Source organism: Equus asinus, chromosome 30 (assembly GCF_041296235.1).
Source record: "Equus asinus isolate D_3611 breed Donkey chromosome 30, EquAss-T2T_v2, whole genome shotgun sequence".
Taxonomy (NCBI): Eukaryota; Metazoa; Chordata; class Mammalia; order Perissodactyla; family Equidae; genus Equus; species Equus asinus.
This window is the reverse complement of record NC_091819.1, coordinates 31,523,144-31,545,864: the sequence shown is the minus strand read 5'-3', so window position 1 is coordinate 31,545,864 and position 22,721 is coordinate 31,523,144.

The window sequence follows — 22,721 nt, the reverse complement described above, 5'->3', positions numbered from 1 at the left end:
ACCACCTGCCAGACATGCCAGAACCACCTGCCGAGCACGCCGGAGCCACCTGCTGGACTCACCAGAACCACCTGCCTGACAGGCCAAAATCAACAGCTGGCTATGAGAGAACCACCTGGCAGACAATCCGCAATAACCTGCCAGGCATGCAGGAACCACCTCTCAGACGTAAGAGAACCACATGCCGGACACGCTGGAACCACGTCCTGGACAGACTGGAACCACCTGCCGGACATGCCTGGACCACCTGCCGAGCACGCCGGAACCACCTGCTCGACTCGCAGGACCCATGTGCCAGACACGCCAAAATGAACTGCCGGCTACACCAGAACCACTTACCGGACACTCCGGAATAACCTGCCCGGCATGCCAGAACCACCTCTCAGAAGTGCCAGAAGCACGTGCTGGACATGCCGGAACAACCTATCGGACAGAAAGGAACAACCTGCCGGACACACCAAAATCACCTGCGGGCTACGCCAGAACCACTTGGAGGACTCTCAGGGAAAACCTGCCGGGCATGCTGGAACCACCTCTCAGACGTGCCTGAACCACGTGGCGGACACTCCGCAAACGCATGTCGGGCCGGCCGGAACCACCTCTCAGACGTGCCAGAACCTCATGCCGGACACCCCAGAACCACCTGCTGGACAGACCGGAAACACCTGCCGGACACGCCGGAACCACATGTTCGACTCGCTGGAACCACATTCTGGACATGGCAAAATCACCTGCCGCCTATGCCAGAACCGCTTGGCGAACACTCCGGAATCACCTGTCAGGCATGCCGGAACCACCTCTCAGACCTGCCAGAACCACATGCCAATGACACCGGAAGCACCTGCCGAGCATGCCGGAAGCACCTGCTCGACTCGCCAGAACCACCTGTCGGACACGCCAAAATCACCTGCCGGCTACGCCACAGCCAGTTGGTGAACACTCCGGAAACACCTGCCGGGCTGGCTGGAACCACCTGCCAGTCACGCCAACATCACCTGCCAGCTACGCCAGAACCACTTGGCGGAGACTCCAGAAACACCTGTTGGGCCAGCCGGAACCACCTCTCAGACGTGCCAGAACCATGTGCCTGAGATGCTGGAACCACAGCCCGAACAGACCGAAACCACCTGCCAGACCCAACTGAACAACCTGCCAAGCACGCAGGAACAACCTGCTCGCCTCGCCGGAACCAACTGCCGGGCGCAGCGGAAGCACCTGCCGAGCGCGCCGGAGCCACCTGCTCGCCTCGCCGGAAACACCAGCCGGGCCCAGCGGAAGCACCTGCCGAGCGCGCCGGAGCCACCTGCTCGCCTCGCCGGAACCACCTGCCCGGCGCGCCGGAGCCACCTGCTCGCCTCGCCGGAACCACCTGCCGGGCGCAGCGGAAGCACCTGCCGGGCGCGCCGGAGCCACCTGCTCGGCTCGCCGGAACCACCTGCCGGGCCCTAACCCTAACCCTAACCCTAACCCTATCCCCAAACCCTAACCCTAACCCTAACCCCTAACCCTAAGCCTAACCCTAAACCCTAACCCAACCGTAACCCTAACCCTAACCCTACCCCTAACCCTAACCCCTAACCCCAAACCCTAAACCCTAACCCTAACCGTAACCCTAACCCTATCCCTAACCCTAACCTGACGGACAGGCTGGAACCAGCTGCTCAACTCGCCGGAACCACCTGCCAGACATGCCAGAACCACCTGCCGAGCACGCCGGAGCCACCTGCTGGACTCACCAGAACCACCCGCCTGACAGGCCAAAATCAACAGCTGGCTATGAGAGAACCACCTGGCAGACAATCCGCAATAACCTGCCAGGCATGCAGGAACCACCTCTCAGACGTAAGAGAACCACGTGCCGGACACGCTGGAACCACGTCCTGGACAGACTGGAACCACCTGCCGGACATGCCTGGACCACCTGCCGAGCACGCCGGAACCACCTGCTCGACTCGCAGGACCCATGTGCCAGACACGCCAAAATGAACTGCCGGCTACACCAGAACCACTTACCGGACACTCCGGAATAACCTGCCCGGCATGCCAGAACCACCTCTCAGAAGTGCCAGAAGCACGTGCTGGACATGCCGGAACAACCTATCGGACAGAACGGAACAACCTGCCGGACACACCAAAATCACCTGCGGGCTACGCCAGAACCATTTGGAGGACTCTCCGGGAAAACCTGCCGGGCATGCTGGAACCACCTCTCAGACGTGCCTGAACCACGTGGCGGACACTCCGGAAACGCATGTCGGGCCGGCCGGAACCACCTCTCAGACGTGCCAGAACCTCATGCCGGACACCCCAGAACCACCTGCTGGACAGACCGGAAACACCTGCCGGACACGCCGGAACCACATGTTCGACTCGCTGGAACCACATTCTGGACATGGCAAAATCACCTGCCGCCTATGCCAGAACCGCTTGGCGAACACTCCGGAATCACCTGTCAGGCATGCCGGAACCACCTCTCAGACCTGCCAGAACCACATGCCAATGACACCGGAAGCACCTGCCGAGCATGCCGGAAGCACCTGCTCGACTCGCCAGAACCACCTGTCGGACACGCCAAAATCACCTGCCGGCTACGCCACAGCCAGTTGGTGAACACTCCGGAAACACCTGCCGGGCTGGCTGGAACCACCTGCCAGCTACGCCAGAACCACTTGGCGGAGACTCCAGAAACACCTGTTGGGCCAGCCGGAACCACCTCTCAGACGTGCCAGAACCATGTGCCTGAGATGCTGGAACCACACCCCGAACAGACCGAAACCACCTGCCAGACCCAACTGAACCACGTGCCGAGCACGCAGGAACAACCTGCTCGCCTCGCCGGAACCACCGGCCGGGCGCAGCGGAAGCACCTGCCGAGCGCGCCGGAGCCACCTGCTCGCCTCGCCGGAACCACCTGCCGGGCCCAGCGGAAGCACGTGCTGAGCGCGCCGGAGCCACCTGCTCGCCTCGCCGGAACCACCTGCCGGGCCCAGCGGAAGCACCTGCCGAGCGCGCCGGAGCCACCTGCTCGCCTCGCCGGAACCACGTGCCGGGCCCTAACCCTAACCCTAACCCTAACCCTATCCCCAAACCCTAACCCTAACCCTAACCCCTAACCCTAAGCCTAACCCTAAACCCTAACCCAACCGTAACCCTAACCCTAACCCTACCCCTAACCCTAACCCCTAACCCCAAACCCTAAACCCTAACCCTAACCGTAACCCTAACCTTATCCCTAACCCTAACCTGATGGACAGGCTGGAACCAGCTGCTCAACTCGCCGGAACCACCTGCCAGACATGCCAGAACCACCTGCCGAGCACGCCGGAGCCACCTGCTGGACTCACCAGAACCACCTGCCTGACAGGCCAAAATCAACAGCTGGCTATGAGAGAACCACCTGGCAGACAATCCGCAATAACCTGCCAGGCATGCAGGAACCACCTCTCAGACGTAAGAGAACCACGTGCCGGACACGCTGGAACCACGTCCTGGACAGACTGGAACCACCTGCCGGACATGCCTGGACCACCTGCCGAGCACGCCGGAACCACCTGCTCGACTCGCAGGACCCATGTGCCAGACACGCCAAAATGAACTGCCGGCTACACCAGAACCACTTACCGGACACTCCGGAATAACCTGCCCGGCATGCCAGAACCACCTCTCAGAAGTGCCAGAAGCACGTGCTGGACATGCCGGAACAACCTATCGGACAGAAAGGAACAACCTGCCGGACACACCCAAATCACCTGCGGGCTACGCCAGAACCACTTGGAGGACTCTCCGGGAAAACCTGCCGGGCATGCTGGAACCACCTCTCAGACGTGCCTGAACCACGTGGCGGACACTCCGCAAACGCATGTCGGGCCGGCCGGAACCACCTCTCAGACGTGCCAGAACCTCATGCCGGACACCCCAGAACCACCTGCTGGACAGACCGGAAACACCTGCCGGACACGCTGGAACCACATGTTCGACTCGCTGGAACCACATTCTGGACATGGCAAAATCACCTGCCGCCTATGCCAGAACCGCTTGGCGAACACTCCGGAATCACCTGTCAGGCATGCCGGAACCACCTCTCAGACCTGCCAGAACCACATGCCAATGACACCGGAAGCACCTGCCGAGCATGCCGGAAGCACCTGCTCGACTCGCCAGAACCACCTGTCGGACACGCCAAAATCACCTGCCGGCTACGCCACAGCCAGTTGGTGAACACTCCGGAAACACCTGCCGGGCTGGCTGGAACCACCTGCCAGTCACGCCAACATCACCTGCCAGCTACGCCAGAACCACTTGGCGGAGACTCCAGAAACACCTGTTGGGCCAGCCGGAACCACCTCTCAGACGTGCCAGAACCATGTGCCTGTGATGCTGGAACCACACCCCGAACAGACCGAAACCACCTGCCAGACCCAACTGAACAACCTGCCAAGCACGCAGGAACAACCTGCTCGCCTCGCCGGAACCAACTGCCGGGCGCAGCGGAAGCACCTGCCGAGCGCGCCGGAGCCACCTGCTCGCCTCGCCGGAAACACCAGCCGGGCCCAGCGGAAGCACCTGCCGAGCGCGCCGGAGCCACCTGCTCGCCTCGCCGGAACCACCTGCCCGGCGCGCCGGAGCCACCTGCTCGCCTCGCCGGAACCACCTGCCGGGCGCAGCGGAAGCACCTGCCGGGCGCGCCGGAGCCACCTGCTCGGCTCGCCGGAACCACCTGCCGGGCCCTAACCCTAACCCTAACCCTAACCCTATCCCCAAACCCTAACCCTAACCCTAACCCCTAACCCTAAGCCTAACCCTAAACCCTAACCCAACCGTAACCCTAACCCTAACCCTACCCCTAACCCTAACCCCTAACCCCAAACCCTAAACCCTAACCCTAACCGTAACCCTAACCCTATCCCTAACCCTAACCTGACGGACAGGCTGGAACCAGCTGCTCAACTCGCCGGAACCACCTGCCAGACATGCCAGAACCACCTGCCGAGCACGCCGGAGCCACCTGCTGGACTCACCAGAACCACCCGCCTGACAGGCCAAAATCAACAGCTGGCTATGAGAGAACCACCTGGCAGACAATCCGCAATAACCTGCCAGGCATGCAGGAACCACCTCTCAGACGTAAGAGAACCACGTGCCGGACACGCTGGAACCACGTCCTGGACAGACTGGAACCACCTGCCGGACATGCCTGGACCACCTGCCGAGCACGCCGGAACCACCTGCTCGACTCGCAGGACCCATGTGCCAGACACGCCAAAATGAACTGCCGGCTACACCAGAACCACTTACCGGACACTCCGGAATAACCTGCCCGGCATGCCAGAACCACCTCTCAGAAGTGCCAGAAGCACGTGCTGGACATGCCGGAACAACCTATCGGACAGAAAGGAGCAACCTGCCGGACACACCAAAATCACCTGCGGGCTACGCCAGAACCACTTGGAGGACTCTCCGGGAAAACCTGCCGGGCATGCTGGAACCACCTCTCAGACGTGCCTGAACCACGTGGCGGACACTCCGCAAACGCATGTCGGGCCGGCCGGAACCACCTCTCAGACGTGCCAGAACCTCATGCCGGACACCCCAGAACCACCTGCTGGACAGACCGGAAACACCTGCCGGACACGCCGGAACCACATGTTCGACTCGCTGGAACCACATTCTGGACATGGCAAAATCACCTGCCGCCTATGCCAGAACCGCTTGGCGAACACTCCGGAATCACCTGTCAGGCATGCCGGAACCACCTCTCAGACCTGCCAGAACCACATGCCAATGACACCGGAAGCACCTGCCGAGCATGCCGGAAGCACCTGCTCGACTCGCCAGAACCACCTGTCGGACACGCCAAAATCACCTGCCGGCTACGCCACAGCCAGTTGGTGAACACTCCGGAAACACCTGCCGGGCTGGCTGGAACCACCTGCCAGCTACGCCAGAACCACTTGGCGGAGACTCCAGAAACACCTGTTGGGCCAGCCGGAACCACCTCTCAGACGTGCCAGAACCATGTGCCTGAGATGCTGGAACCACACCCCGAACAGACCGAAACCACCTGCCAGACCCAACTGAACCACGTGCCGAGCACGCAGGAACAACCTGCTCGCCTCGCCGGAACCACCGGCCGGGCGCAGCGGAAGCACCTGCCGAGCGCGCCGGAGCCACCTGCTCGCCTCGCCGGAACCACCTGCCGGGCCCAGCGGAAGCACGTGCTGAGCGCGCCGGAGCCACCTGCTCGCCTCGCCGGAACCACCTGCCGGGCCCAGCGGAAGCACCTGCCGAGCGCGCCGGAGCCACCTGCTCGCCTCGCCGGAACCACGTGCCGGGCCCTAACCCTAACCCTAACCCTAACCCTATCCCCAAACCCTAACCCTAACCCTAACCCCTAACCCTAAGCCTAACCCTAAACCCTAACCCAACCGTAACCCTAACCCTAACCCTACCCCTAACCCTAACCCCTAACCCCAAACCCTAAACCCTAACCCTAACCGTAACCCTAACCTTATCCCTAACCCTAACCTGATGGACAGGCTGGAACCAGCTGCTCAACTCGCCGGAACCACCTGCCAGACATGCCAGAACCACCTGCCGAGCACGCCGGAGCCACCTGCTGGACTCACCAGAACCACCTGCCTGACAGGCCAAAATCAACAGCTGGCTATGAGAGAACCACCTGGCAGACAATCCGCAATAACCTGCCAGGCATGCAGGAACCACCTCTCAGACGTAAGAGAACCACGTGCCGGACACGCTGGAACCACGTCCTGGACAGACTGGAACCACCTGCCGGACATGCCTGGACCACCTGCCGAGCACGCCGGAACCACCTGCTCGACTCGCAGGACCCATGTGCCAGACACGCCAAAATGAACTGCCGGCTACACCAGAACCACTTACCGGACACTCCGGAATAACCTGCCCGGCATGCCAGAACCACCTCTCAGAAGTGCCAGAAGCACGTGCTGGACATGCCGGAACAACCTATCGGACAGAAAGGAACAACCTGCCGGACACACCCAAATCACCTGCGGGCTACGCCAGAACCACTTGGAGGACTCTCCGGGAAAACCTGCCGGGCATGCTGGAACCACCTCTCAGACGTGCCTGAACCACGTGGCGGACACTCCGCAAACGCATGTCGGGCCGGCCGGAACCACCTCTCAGACGTGCCAGAACCTCATGCCGGACACCCCAGAACCACCTGCTGGACAGACCGGAAACACCTGCCGGACACGCTGGAACCACATGTTCGACTCGCTGGAACCACATTCTGGACATGGCAAAATCACCTGCCGCCTATGCCAGAACCGCTTGGCGAACACTCCGGAATCACCTGTCAGGCATGCCGGAACCACCTCTCAGACCTGCCAGAACCACATGCCAATGACACCGGAAGCACCTGCCGAGCATGCCGGAAGCACCTGCTCGACTCGCCAGAACCACCTGTCGGACACGCCAAAATCACCTGCCGGCTACGCCACAGCCAGTTGGTGAACACTCCGGAAACACCTGCCGGGCTGGCTGGAACCACCTGCCAGTCACGCCAACATCACCTGCCAGCTACGCCAGAACCACTTGGCGGAGACTCCAGAAACACCTGTTGGGCCAGGCGGAACCACCTCTCAGACGTGCCAGAACCATGTGCCTGTGATGCTGGAACCACACCCCGAACAGACCGAAACCACCTGCCAGACCCAACTGAACAACCTGCCAAGCACGCAGGAACAACCTGCTCGCCTCGCCGGAACCAACTGCCGGGCGCAGCGGAAGCACCTGCCGAGCGCGCCGGAGCCACCTGCTCGCCTCGCCGGAAACACCAGCCGGGCCCAGCGGAAGCACCTGCCGAGCGCGCCGGAGCCACCTGCTCGCCTCGCCGGAACCACCTGCCCGGCGCGCCGGAGCCACCTGCTCGCCTCGCCGGAACCACCTGCCGGGCGCAGCGGAAGCACCTGCCGGGCGCGCCGGAGCCACCTGCTCGGCTCGCCGGAACCACCTGCCGGGCCCTAACCCTAACCCTAACCCTAACCCTATCCCCAAACCCTAACCCTAACCCTAACCCCTAACCCTAAGCCTAACCCTAAACCCTAACCCAACCGTAACCCTAACCCTAACCCTACCCCTAACCCTAACCCCTAACCCCAAACCCTAAACCCTAACCCTAACCGTAACCCTAACCCTATCCCTAACCCTAACCTGACGGACAGGCTGGAACCAGCTGCTCAACTCGCCGGAACCACCTGCCAGACATGCCAGAACCACCTGCCGAGCACGCCGGAGCCACCTGCTGGACTCACCAGAACCACCCGCCTGACAGGCCAAAATCAACAGCTGGCTATGAGAGAACCACCTGGCAGACAATCCGCAATAACCTGCCAGGCATGCAGGAACCACCTCTCAGACGTAAGAGAACCACGTGCCGGACACGCTGGAACCACGTCCTGGACAGACTGGAACCACCTGCCGGACATGCCTGGACCACCTGCCGAGCACGCCGGAACCACCTGCTCGACTCGCAGGACCCATGTGCCAGACACGCCAAAATGAACTGCCGGCTACACCAGAACCACTTACCGGACACTCCGGAATAACCTGCCCGGCATGCCAGAACCACCTCTCAGAAGTGCCAGAAGCACGTGCTGGACATGCCGGAACAACCTATCGGACAGAAAGGAGCAACCTGCCGGACACACCAAAATCACCTGCGGGCTACGCCAGAACCACTTGGAGGACTCTCCGGGAAAACCTGCCGGGCATGCTGGAACCACCTCTCAGACGTGCCTGAACCACGTGGCGGACACTCCGCAAACGCATGTCGGGCCGGCTGGAACCACCTCTCAGACGTGCCAGAACCTCATGCCGGACACCCCAGAACCACCTGCTGGACAGACCGGAAACACCTGCCGGACACGCCGGAACCACATGTTCGACTCGCTGGAACCACATTCTGGACATGGCAAAATCACCTGCCGCCTATGCCAGAACCGCTTGGCGAACACTCCGGAATCACCTGTCAGGCATGCCGGAACCACCTCTCAGACCTGCCAGAACCACATGCCAATGACACCGGAAGCACCTGCCGAGCATGCCGGAAGCACCTGCTCGACTCGCCAGAACCACCTGTCGGACACGCCAAAATCACCTGCCGGCTACGCCACAGCCAGTTGGTGAACACTCCGGAAACACCTGCCGGGCTGGCTGGAACCACCTGCCAGCTACGCCAGAACCACTTGGCGGAGACTCCAGAAACACCTGTTGGGCCAGCCGGAACCACCTCTCAGACGTGCCAGAACCATGTGCCTGAGATGCTGGAACCACACCCCGAACAGACCGAAACCACCTGCCAGACCCAACTGAACCACGTGCCGAGCACGCAGGAACAACCTGCTCGCCTCGCCGGAACCACCGGCCGGGCGCAGCGGAAGCACCTGCCGAGCGCGCCGGAGCCACCTGCTCGCCTCGCCGGAACCACCTGCCGGGCCCAGCGGAAGCACGTGCTGAGCGCGCCGGAGCCACCTGCTCGCCTCGCCGGAACCACCTGCCGGGCCCAGCGGAAGCAACTGCCGAGCGCGCCGGAGCCACCTGCTCGCCTCGCCGGAACCACGTGCCGGGCCCTAACCCTAACCCTAACCCTAACCCTATCCCCAAACCCTAACCCTAACCCTAACCCCTAACCCTAAGCCTAACCCTAAACCCTAACCCAACCGTAACCCTAACCCTAACCCTACCCCTAACCCTAACCCCTAACACCAAACCCTAAACCCTAACCCTAACCGTAACCCTAACCTTATCCCTAACCCTAACCTGATGGACAGGCTGGAACCAGCTGCTCAACTCGCCGGAACCACCTGCCAGACATGCCAGAACCACCTGCCGAGCACGCCGGAGCCACCTGCTGGACTCACCAGAACCACCCGCCTGACAGGCCAAAATCAACAGCTGGCTATGAGAGAACCACCTGGCAGACAATCCGCAATAACCTGCCAGGCATGCAGGAACCACCTCTCAGACGTAAGAGAACCACGTGCCGGACACGCTGGAACCACGTCCTGGACAGACTGGAACCACCTGCCGGACATGCCTGGACCACCTGCCGAGCACGCCGGAACCACCTGCTCGACTCGCAGGACCCATGTGCCAGACACGCCAAAATGAACTGCCGGCTACACCAGAACCACTTACCGGACACTCCGGAATAACCTGCCCGGCATGCCAGAACCACCTCTCAGAAGTGCCAGAAGCACGTGCTGGACATGCCGGAACAACCTATCGGACAGAACGGAACAACCTGCCGGACACACCAAAATCACCTGCGGGCTACGCCAGAACCACTTGGAGGACTCTCCGGGAAAACCTGCCGGGCATGCTGGAACCACCTCTCAGACGTGCCTGAACCACGTGGCGGACACTCCGCAAACGCATGTCGGGCCGGCCGGAACCACCTCTCAGACGTGCCAGAACCTCATGCCGGACACCCCAGAACCACCTGCTGGACAGACCGGAAACACCTGCCGGACACGCCGGAACCACATGTTCGACTCGCTGGAACCACATTCTGGACATGGCAAAATCACCTGCCGCCTATGCCAGAACCGCTTGGCGAACACTCCGGAATCACCTGTCAGGCATGCCGGAACCACCTCTCAGACCTGCCAGAACCACATGCCAATGACACCGGAAGCACCTGCCGAGCATGCCGGAAGCACCTGCTCGACTCGCCAGAACCACCTGTCGGACACGCCAAAATCACCTGCCGGCTACGCCACAGCCAGTTGGTGAACACTCCGGAAACACCTGCCGGGCTGGCTGGAACCACCTGCCAGCTACGCCAGAACCACTTGGCGGAGACTCCAGAAACACCTGTTGGGCCAGCCGGAACCACCTCTCAGACGTGCCAGAACCATGTGCCTGAGATGCTGGAACCACACCCCGAACAGACCGAAACCACCTGCCAGACCCAACTGAACCACGTGCCGAGCACGCAGGAACAACCTGCTCGCCTCGCCGGAACCACCGGCCGGGCGCAGCGGAAGCACCTGCCGAGCGCGCCGGAGCCACCTGCTCGCCTCGCCGGAACCACCTGCCGGGCCCAGCGGAAGCACGTGCTGAGCGCGCCGGAGCCACCTGCTCGCCTCGCCGGAACCACCTGCCGGGCCCAGCGGAAGCAACTGCCGAGCGCGCCGGAGCCACGTGCTCGGCTCGCCGGAACCACCTGCCGGGCCCTAACCCTAACCCTAACCCTAACCCTATCCCCAAACCCTAACCCTAACCCTAACCCCTAACCCTAAGCCTAACCCTAAACCCTAACCCAACCGTAACCCTAACCCTAACCCTACCCCTAACCCTAACCCCTAACCCCAAACCCTAAACCCTAACCCTAACCGTAACCCTAACCTTATCCCTAACCCTAACCTGATGGACAGGCTGGAACCAGCTGCTCAACTCGCCGGAACCACCTGCCAGACATGCCAGAACCACCTGCCGAGCACGCCGGAGCCACCTGCTGGACTCACCAGAACCACCCGCCTGACAGGCCAAAATCAACAGCTGGCTATGAGAGAACCACCTGGCAGACAATCCGCAATAACCTGCCAGGCATGCAGGAACCACCTCTCAGACGTAAGAGAACCACGTGCCGGACACGCTGGAACCACGTCCTGGACAGACTGGAACCACCTGCCGGACATTCCTGGACCACCTGCCGAGCACGCCGGAACCACCTGCTCGACTCGCAGGACCCATGTGCCAGACACGCCAAAATGAACTGCCGGCTACACCAGAACCACTTACCGGACACTCCGGAATAACCTGCCCGGCATGCCAGAACCACCTCTCAGAAGTGCCAGAAGCACGTGCTGGACATGCCGGAACAACCTATCGGACAGAACGGAACAACCTGCCGGACACACCAAAATCACCTGCGGGCTACGCCAGAACCACTTGGAGGACTCTCCGGGAAAACCTGCCGGGCATGCTGGAACCACCTCTCAGACGTGCCTGAACCACGTGGCGGACACTCCGCAAACGCATGTCGGGCCGGCCGGAACCACCTCTCAGACGTGCCAGAACCTCATGCCGGACACCCCAGAACCACCTGCTGGACAGACCGGAAACACCTGCCGGACACGCCGGAACCACATGTTCGACTCGCTGGAACCACATTCTGGACATGGCAAAATCACCTGCCGCCTATGCCAGAACCGCTTGGCGAACACTCCGGAATCACCTGTCAGGCATGCCGGAACCACCTCTCAGACCTGCCAGAACCACATGCCAATGACACCGGAAGCACCTGCCGAGCATGCCGGAAGCACCTGCTCGACTCGCCAGAACCACCTGTCGGACACGCCAAAATCACCTGCCGGCTACGCCACAGCCAGTTGGTGAACACTCCGGAAACACCTGCCGGGCTGGCTGGAACCACCTGCCAGCTACGCCAGAACCACTTGGCGGAGACTCCAGAAACACCTGTTGGGCCAGCCGGAACCACTTCTCAGACGTGCCAGAACCATGTGCCTGAGATGCTGGAACCACACCCCGAACAGACCGAAACCACCTGCCAGACCCAACTGAACCACCTGCCGAGCACGCAGGAACAACCTGCTCGCCTCGCCGGAACCACCTGCCGGGCCCAGCGGAAGCACCTGCCGAGCGCGCCGGAGCCACCTGCTCGCCTCGCCGGAACCACGTGCCGGGCCCTAACCCTAACCCTAACCCTAACCCTATCCCCAAACCCTTACCCTAACCCTAACCCCTAACCCTAAGCCTAACCCTAAACCCTAACCCAACCGTAACCCTAACCCTAACCCTACCCCTAACCCTAACCCCTAACCCCAAACCCTAAACCCTAACCCTAACCGTAACCCTAACCCTATCCCTAACCCTAACCTGACGGACAGGCTGGAACCAGCTGCTCAACTCGCCGGAACCACCTGCAAGACATGCCAGAACCACCTGCCGAGCACGCCGGAGCCACCTGCTGGACTCACCAGAACCACCCGCCTGACAGGCCAAAATCAACAGCTGGCTATGAGAGAACCACCTGGCAGACAATCCGCAATAACCTGCCAGGCATGCAGGAACCACCTCTCAGACGTAAGAGAACCACGTGCCGGACACGCTGGAACCACGTCCTGGACAGACTGGAACCAACTGCCGGACATGCCTGGACCACCTGCCGAGCACGCCGGAACCACCTGCTCGACTCGCAGGACCCATGTGCCAGACACGCCAAAATGAACTGCCGGCTACACCAGAACCACTTACCGGACACTCCGGAATAACCTGCCCGGCATGCCAGAACCACCTCTCAGAAGTGCCAGAAGCACGTGCTGGACATGCCGGAACAACCTATCGGACAGAACGGAACAACCTGCCGGACACACCAAAATCACCTGCGGGCTACGCCAGAACCACTTGGAGGACTCTCCGGGAAAACCTGCCGGGCATGCTGGAACCACCTCTCAGACGTGCCTGAACCACGTGGCGGACACTCCGGAAATGCATGTCGGGCCGGCCGGAACCACCTCTCAGACGTGCCAGAACCTCATGCCGGACACCCCAGAACCACCTGCTGGACAGACCGGAAACACCTGCCGGACACGCCGGAACCACATGTTCGACTCGCTGGAACCACATTCTGGACATGGCAAAATCACCTGCCGCCTATGCCAGAACCGCTTGGCGAACACTCCGGAATCACCTGTCAGGCATGCCGGAACCACCTCTCAGACCTGCCAGAACCACATGCCAATGACACCGGAAGCACCTGCCGAGCATGCCGGAAGCACCTGCTCGACTCGCCAGAACCACCTGTCGGACACGCCAAAATCACCTGCCGGCTACGCCACAGCCAGTTGGTGAACACTCCGGAAACACCTGCCGGGCTGGCTGGAACCACCTGCCAGCTACGCCAGAACCACTTGGCGGAGACTCCAGAAACACCTGTTGGGCCAGCCGGAACCACCTCTCAGACGTGCCAGAACCATGTGCCTGAGATGCTGGAACCACACCCCGAACAGACCGAAACCACCTGCCAGACCCAACTGAACAACCTGCCAAGCACGCAGGAACAACCTGCTCGCCTCGCCGGAACCAACTGCCGGGCGCAGCGGAAGCACCTGCCGAGCGCACCGGAGCCACCTGCTCGCCTCGCCGGAACCACCTGCCGGGCCCAGCGGAAGCACGTGCCAAGCACGCCGGAGCCACCTGCTCGCCTCGCCGGAACCACCTGCCGGGCGCAGCGGAAGCACCTGCCGGGCACGCCGGAGCCACGTGCTCGGCTCGCCGGAACCACCTGCCGGGCCCTAACCCTAACCCTAACCCTAACCCTATCCCCAAACCCTAACCCTAACCCTAACCCCTAACCCTAAGCCTAACCCTAAACCCTAACCCAACCGTAACCCTAACCCTAACCCTACCCCTAACCCTAACCCCTAACCCCAAACCCTAAACCCTAACCCTAACCATAACCCTAAGCCTATCCCTAACCCTAACCTGACGGACAGGCTGGAACCAGCTGCTCAACTCGCCGGAACCACCTGCCAGACATGCCAGAACCACCTGCCGAGCACGCCGGAGCCACCTGCTGGACTCACCAGAACCACCCGCCTGACAGGCCAAAATCAACAGCTGGCTATGAGAGAACCACCTGGCAGACAATCCGCAATAACCTGCCAGGCATGCAGGAACCACCTCTCAGACGTAAGAGAACCACGTGCCGGACACGCTGGAACCACGTCCTGGACAGACTGGAACCACCTGCCGGACATGCCTGGACCACCTGCCGAGCACGCCGGAACCACCTGCTCGACTCGCAGGACCCATGTGCCAGACACGCCAAAATGAACTGCCGGCTACACCAGAACCACTTACCGGACACTCCGGAATAACCTGCCCGGCATGCCAGAACCACCTCTCAGAAGTGCCAGAAGCACGTGCTGGACATGCCGGAACAACCTATCGGACAGAACGGAACAACCTGCCGGACACACCAAAATCACCTGCGGGCTACGCCAGAACCATTTGGAGGACTCTCCGGGAAAACCTGCCGGGCATGCTGGAACCACCTCTCAGACGTGCCTGAACCACGTGGCGGACACTCCGGAAACGCATGTCGGGCCGGCCGGAACCACCTCTCAGACGTGCCAGAACCTCATGCCGGACACCCCAGAACCACCTGCTGGACAGACCGGAAACACCTGCCGGACACGCCGGAACCACATGTTCGACTCGCTGGAACCACATTCTGGACATGGCAAAATCACCTGCCGCCTATGCCAGAACCGCTTGGCGAACACTCCGGAATCACCTGTCAGGCATGCCGGAACCACCTCTCAGACCTGCCAGAACCACATGCCAATGACACCGGAAGCACCTGCCGAGCATGCCGGAAGCACCTGCTCGACTCGCCAGAACCACCTGTCGGACACGCCAAAATCACCTGCCGGCTACGCCACAGCCAGTTGGTGAACACTCCGGAAACACCTGCCGGGCTGGCTGGAACCACCTGCCAGCTACGCCAGAACCACTTGGCGGAGACTCCAGAAACACCTGTTGGGCCAGCCGGAACCACCTCTCAGACGTGCCAGAACCATGTGCCTGAGATGCTGGAACCACACCCCGAACAGACCGAAACCACCTGCCAGACCCAACTGAACAACCTGCCAAGCACGCAGGAACAACCTGCTCGCCTCGCCGGAACCAACTGCCGGGCGCAGCGGAAGCACCTGCCGAGCGCGCCGGAGCCACCTGCTCGCCTCGCCGGAAACACCAGCCGGGCCCAGCGGAAGCACCTGCCGAGCGCGCCGGAGCCACCTGCTCGCCTCGCCGGAACCACCTGCCCAGCGCGCCGGAGCCACCTGCTCGCCTCGCCGGAACCACCTGCCGGGCGCAGCGGAAGCACCTGCCGGGCGCGCCGGAGCCACCTGCTCGTCTCGCCGGAACCACCTGCCGGGCCCTAACCCTAACCCTAACCCTAACCCTATCCCCAAACCCTAACCCTAACCCTAACCCCTAACCCTAAGCCTAACCCTAAACCCTAACCCAACCGTAACCCTAACCCTAACCCTACCCCTAACCCTAACCCCTAACCCCAAACCCTAAACCCTAACCCTAACCGTAACCCTAACCCTATCCCTAACCCTAACCTGACGGACAGGCTGGAACCAGCTGCTCAACTCGCCGGAACCACCTGCCAGACATGCCAGAACCACCTGCCGAGTACGCCGGAGCCACCTGCTGGACTCACCAGAACCACCTGCCTGACAGGCCAAAATCAACAGCTGGCTATGAGAGAACCACCTGGCAGACAATCCGCAATAACCTGCCAGGCATGCAGGAACCACCTCTCAGACGTAAGAGAACCACGTGCCGGACACGCTGGAACCACGTCCTGGACAGACTGGAACCACCTGCCGGACATGCCTGGACCACCTGCCGAGCACGCCGGAACCACCTGCTCGACTCGCCGTACCCATGTGCCAGACACGCCAAAATGAACTGCCGGCTACACCAGAACCACTTACCGGACACTCCGGAATAACCTGCCCGGCATGCCAGAACCACCTCTCAGAAGTGCCAGAAGCACGTGCTGGACATGCCGGAACAACCTATCGGACAGAACGGAACAACCTGCCGGACACACCAAAATCACCTGCGGGCTACGCCAGAACCACTTGGAGGACTCTCCGGGAAAACCTGCCGGGCATGCTGGAACCACCTCTCAGACGTGCCTGAACCACGTGGCGGACACTCCGCAAACGCATGTCGGGCCGGCCGGAACCACCTCTCAGACGTGCCAGAACCTCATGCCGGACACCCCAGAACCACCTGCTGGACAGACCGGAAACACCTGCCGGACACGCCGGAACCACATGTTCGACTCGCTGGAACCACATTCTGGACATGGCAAAATCACCTGCCGCCTATGCCAGAACCGCTTGGCGAACACTCCGGAATCACCTGTCAGGCATGCCGGAACCACCTCTCAGACCTGCCAGAACCACATGCCAATGACACCGGAAGCACCTGCCGAGCATGCCGGAAGCACCTGCTCGACTCGCCAGAACCACCTGTCGGACACGCCAAAATCACCTGCCGGCTACGCCACAGCCAGTTGGTGAACACTCCGGAAACACCTGCCGGGCTGGCTGGAACCACCTGCCAGCTACGCCAGAACCACTTGGCGGAGACTCCAGAAACACCTGTTGGGCCAGCCGGAACCACTTCTCAGACGTGCCAGAACCATGTGCCTGAGATGCTGGAACCACACCCCGAACAGACCGAAACCACCTGCCAGACCCAACTGAACCACCTGCCGAGCACGCAGGAACAACCTGCTCGCCTCGCCGGAACCACCTGCCGGGCCCAGCGGAAGCACCTGCCGAGCGCGCCGGAGCCACCTGCTCGCCTCGCCGGAACCACGTGCCGGGCCCTAACCCTAACCCTAACCCTAACCCTATCCCCAAACCCTTACCCTAACCCTAACCCCTAACCCTAAGCCTAACCCTAAACCCTAACCCAACCGTAACCCTAACCCTAACCCTACCCCTAACCCTAACCCCTAACCCCAAACCCTAAACCCTAACCCTAACCGTAACCCTAACCCTATCCCTAACCCTAACCTGACGGACAGGCTGGAACCAGCTGCTCAACTCGCCGGAACCACCTGCAAGACATGCCAGAACCACCTGCCGAGCACGCCGGAGCCACCTGCTGGACTCACCAGAACCACCCGCCTGACAGGCCAAAATCAACAGCTGGCTATGAGAGAACCACCTGGCAGACAATCCGCAATAACCTGCCAGGCATGCAGGAACCACCTCTCAGACGTAAGAGAACCACGTGCCGGACACGCTGGAACCACGTCCTGGACAGACTGGAACCAACTGCCGGACATGCCTGGACCACCTGCCGAGCACGCCGGAACCACCTGCTCGACTCGCAGGACCCATGTGCCAGACACGCCAAAATGAACTGCCGGCTACACCAGAACCACTTACCGGACACTCCGGAATAACCTGCCCGGCATGCCAGAACCACCTCTCAGAAGTGCCAGAAGCACGTGCTGGACATGCCGGAACAACCTATCGGACAGAACGGAACAACCTGCCGGACACACCAAAATCACCTGCGGGCTACGCCAGAACCACTTGGAGGACTCTCCGGGAAAACCTGCCGGGCATGCTGGAACCACCTCTCAGACGTGCCTGAACCACGTGGCGGACACTCCGGAAATGCATGTCGGGCCGGCCGGAACCACCTCTCAGACGTGCCAGAACCTCATGCCGGACACCCCAGAACCACCTGCTGGACAGACCGGAAACACCTGCCGGACACGCCGGAACCACATGTTCGACTCGCTGGAACCACATTCTGGACATGGCAAAATCACCTGCCGCCTATGCCAGAACCGCTTGGCGAACACTCCGGAATCACCTGTCAGGCATGCCGGAACCACCTCTCAGACCTGCCAGAACCACATGCCAATGACACCGGAAGCACCTGCCGAGCATGCCGGAAGCACCTGCTCGACTCGCCAGAACCACCTGTCGGACACGCCAAAATCACCTGCCGGCTACGCCACAGCCAGTTGGTGAACACTCCGGAAACACCTGCCGGGCTGGCTGGAACCACCTGCCAGCTACGCCAGAACCACTTGGCGGAGACTCCAGAAACACCTGTTGGGCCAGCCGGAACCACCTCTCAGACGTGCCAGAACCATGTGCCTGAGATGCTGGAACCACACCCCGAACAGACCGAAACCACCTGCCAGACCCAACTGAACAACCTGCCAAGCACGCAGGAACAACCTGCTCGCCTCGCCGGAACCAACTGCCGGGCGCAGCGGAAGCACCTGCCGAGCGCACCGGAGCCACCTGCTCGCCTCGCCGGAACCACCTGCCGGGCCCAGCGGAAGCACGTGCCAAGCACGCCGGAGCCACCTGCTCGCCTCGCCGGAACCACCTGCCGGGCGCAGCGGAAGCACCTGCCGGGCACGCCGGAGCCACGTGCTCGGCTCGCCGGAACCACCTGCCGGGCCCTAACCCTAACCCTAACCCTAACCCTATCCCCAAACCCTAACCCTAACCCTAACCCCTAACCCTAAGCCTAACCCTAAACCCTAACCCAACCGTAACCCTAACCCTAACCCTACCCCTAACCCTAACCCCTAACCCCAAACCCTAAACCCTAACCCTAACCATAACCCTAAGCCTATCCCTAACCCTAACCTGACGGACAGGCTGGAACCAGCTGCTCAACTCGCCGGAACCACCTGCCAGACATGCCAGAACCACCTGCCGAGCACGCCGGAGCCACCTGCTGGACTCACCAGAACCACCCGCCTGACAGGCCAAAATCAACAGCTGGCTATGAGAGAACCACCTGGCAGACAATCCGCAATAACCTGCCAGGCATGCAGGAACCACCTCTCAGACGTAAGAGAACCACGTGCCGGACACGCTGGAACCACGTCCTGGACAGACTGGAACCACCTGCCGGACATGCCTGGACCACCTGCCGAGCACGCCGGAACCACCTGCTCGACTCGCAGGACCCATGTGCCAGACACGCCAAAATGAACTGCCGGCTACACCAGAACCACTTACCGGACACTCCGGAATAACCTGCCCGGCATGCCAGAACCACCTCTCAGAAGTGCCAGAAGCACGTGCTGGACATGCCGGAACAACCTATCGGACAGAACGGAACAACCTGCCGGACACACCAAAATCACCTGCGGGCTACGCCAGAACCATTTGGAGGACTCTCCGGGAAAACCTGCCGGGCATGCTGGAACCACCTCTCAGACGTGCCTGAACCACGTGGCGGACACTCCGGAAACGCATGTCGGGCCGGCCGGAACCACCTCTCAGACGTGCCAGAACCTCATGCCGGACACCCCAGAACCACCTGCTGGACAGACCGGAAACACCTGCCGGACACGCCGGAACCACATGTTCGACTCGCTGGAACCACATTCTGGACATGGCAAAATCACCTGCCGCCTATGCCAGAACCGCTTGGCGAACACTCCGGAATCACCTGTCAGGCATGCCGGAACCACCTCTCAGACCTGCCAGAACCACATGCCAATGACACCGGAAGCACCTGCCGAGCATGCCGGAAGCACCTGCTCGACTCGCCAGAACCACCTGTCGGACACGCCAAAATCACCTGCCGGCTACGCCACAGCCAGTTGGTGAACACTCCGGAAACACCTGCCGGGCTGGCTGGAACCACCTGCCAGCTACGCCAGAACCACTTGGCGGAGACTCCAGAAACACCTGTTGGGCCAGCCGGAACCACCTCTCAGACGTGCCAGAACCATGTGCCTGAGATGCTGGAACCACACCCCGAACAGACCGAAACCACCTGCCAGACCCAACTGAACAACCTGCCAAGCACGCAGGAACAACCTGCTCGCCTCGCCGGAACCAACTGCCGGGCGCAGCGGAAGCACCTGCCGAGCGCGCCGGAGCCACCTGCTCGCCTCGCCGGAAACACCAGCCGGGCCCAGCGGAAGCACCTGCCGAGCGCGCCGGAGCCACCTGCTCGCCTCGCCGGAACCACCTGCCCAGCGCGCCGGAGCCACCTGCTCGCCTCGCCGGAACCACCTGCCGGGCGCAGCGGAAGCACCTGCCGGGCGCGCCGGAGCCACCTGCTCGTCTCGCCGGAACCACCTGCCGGGCCCTAACCCTAACCCTAACCCTAACCCTATCCCCAAACCCTAACCCTAACCCTAACCCCTAACCCTAAGCCTAACCCTAAACCCTAACCCAACCGTAACCCTAACCCTAACCCTACCCCTAACCCTAACCCCTAACCCCAAACCCTAAACCCTAACCCTAACCGTAACCCTAACCCTATCCCTAACCCTAACCTGACGGACAGGCTGGAACCAGCTGCTCAACTCGCCGGAACCACCTGCCAGACATGCCAGAACCACCTGCCGAGTACGCCGGAGCCACCTGCTGGACTCACCAGAACCACCTGCCTGACAGGCCAAAATCAACAGCTGGCTATGAGAGAACCACCTGGCAGACAATCCGCAATAACCTGCCAGGCATGCAGGAACCACCTCTCAGACGTAAGAGAACCACGTGCCGGACACGCTGGAACCACGTCCTGGACAGACTGGAACCACCTGCCGGACATGCCTGGACCACCTGCCGAGCACGCCGGAACCACCTGCTCGACTCGCCGTACCCATGTGCCAGACACGCCAAAATGAACTGCCGGCTACACCAGAACCACTTACCGGACACTCCGGAATAACCTGCCCGGCATGCCAGAACCACCTCTCAGAAGTGCCAGAAGCACGTGCTGGACATGCCGGAACAACCTATCGGACAGAACGGAACAACCTGCCGGACACACCAAAATCACCTGCGGGCTACGCCAGAACCACTTGGAGGACTCTCCGGGAAAACCTGCCGGGCATGCTGGAACCACCTCTCAGACGTGCCTGAACCACGTGGCGGACACTCCGGAAACGCATGTCGGGCCGGCCGGAACCACCTCTCAGACGTGCCAGAACCTCATGCCGGACACCCCAGAACCACCTGCTGGACAGACCGGAAACACCTGCCGGACACGCCGGAACCACATGTTCGACTCGCTGGAACCACATTCTGGACATGGCAAAATCACCTGCCGCCTATGCCAGAACCGCTTGGCGAACACTCCGGAATCACCTGTCAGGCATGCCGGAACCACCTCTCAGACCTGCCAGAACCACATGCCAATGACACCGGAAGCACCTGCCGAGCATGCCGGAAGCACCTGCTCGACTCGCCAGAACCACCTGTCGGACACGCCAAAATCACCTGCCGGCTACGCCACAGCCAGTTGGTGAACACTCCGGAAACACCTGCCGGGCTGGCTGGAACCACCTGCCAGCTACGCCAGAACCACTTGGCGGAGACTCCAGAAACACCTGTTGGGCCAGCCGGAACCACCTCTCAGACGTGCCAGAACCATGTGCCTGAGATGCTGGAACCACACCCCGAACAGACCGAAACCACCTGCCAGACCCAACTGAACAACCTGCCAAGCACGCAGGAACAACCTGCTCGCCTCGCCGGAACCAACTGCCGGGCGCAGCGGAAGCACCTGCCGAGCGCGCCGGAGCCACCTGCTCGCCTCGCCGGAAACACCAGCCGGGCCCAGCGGAAGCACCTGCCGAGCGCGCCGGAGCCACCTGCTCGCCTCGCTGGAACCACCTGCCGGGCCCAGCGGAAGCACCTGCCGAGCGCGCCGGAGCCACCTGCTCGGCTCGCCGGAACCACCTGCCGGGCCCTAACCCTAACCCTAACCCTAACCCTATCCCCAAACCCTAACCCTAACCCTAACCCCTAACCCTAAGCCTAACCCTAAACCCTAACCCAACCGTAACCCTAACCCTAACCCTACCCCTAACCCTAACCCCTAACCCCAAACCCTAAACCCTAACCCTAACCGTAACCCTAACCCTATCCCTAACCCTAACCTGACGGACAGGCTGGAACCAGCTGCTCAACTCGCCGGAACCACCTGCCAGACATGCCAGAACCACCTGCCGAGCACGCCGGAGCCACCAGCTGGACTCACCAGAACCACCTGCCTGACAGGCCAAAATCAACAGCTGGCTATGAGAGAACCACCTGGCAGACAATCCGCAATAACCTGCCAGGCATGCAGGAACCACCTCTCAGACGTAAGAGAACCACGTGCCG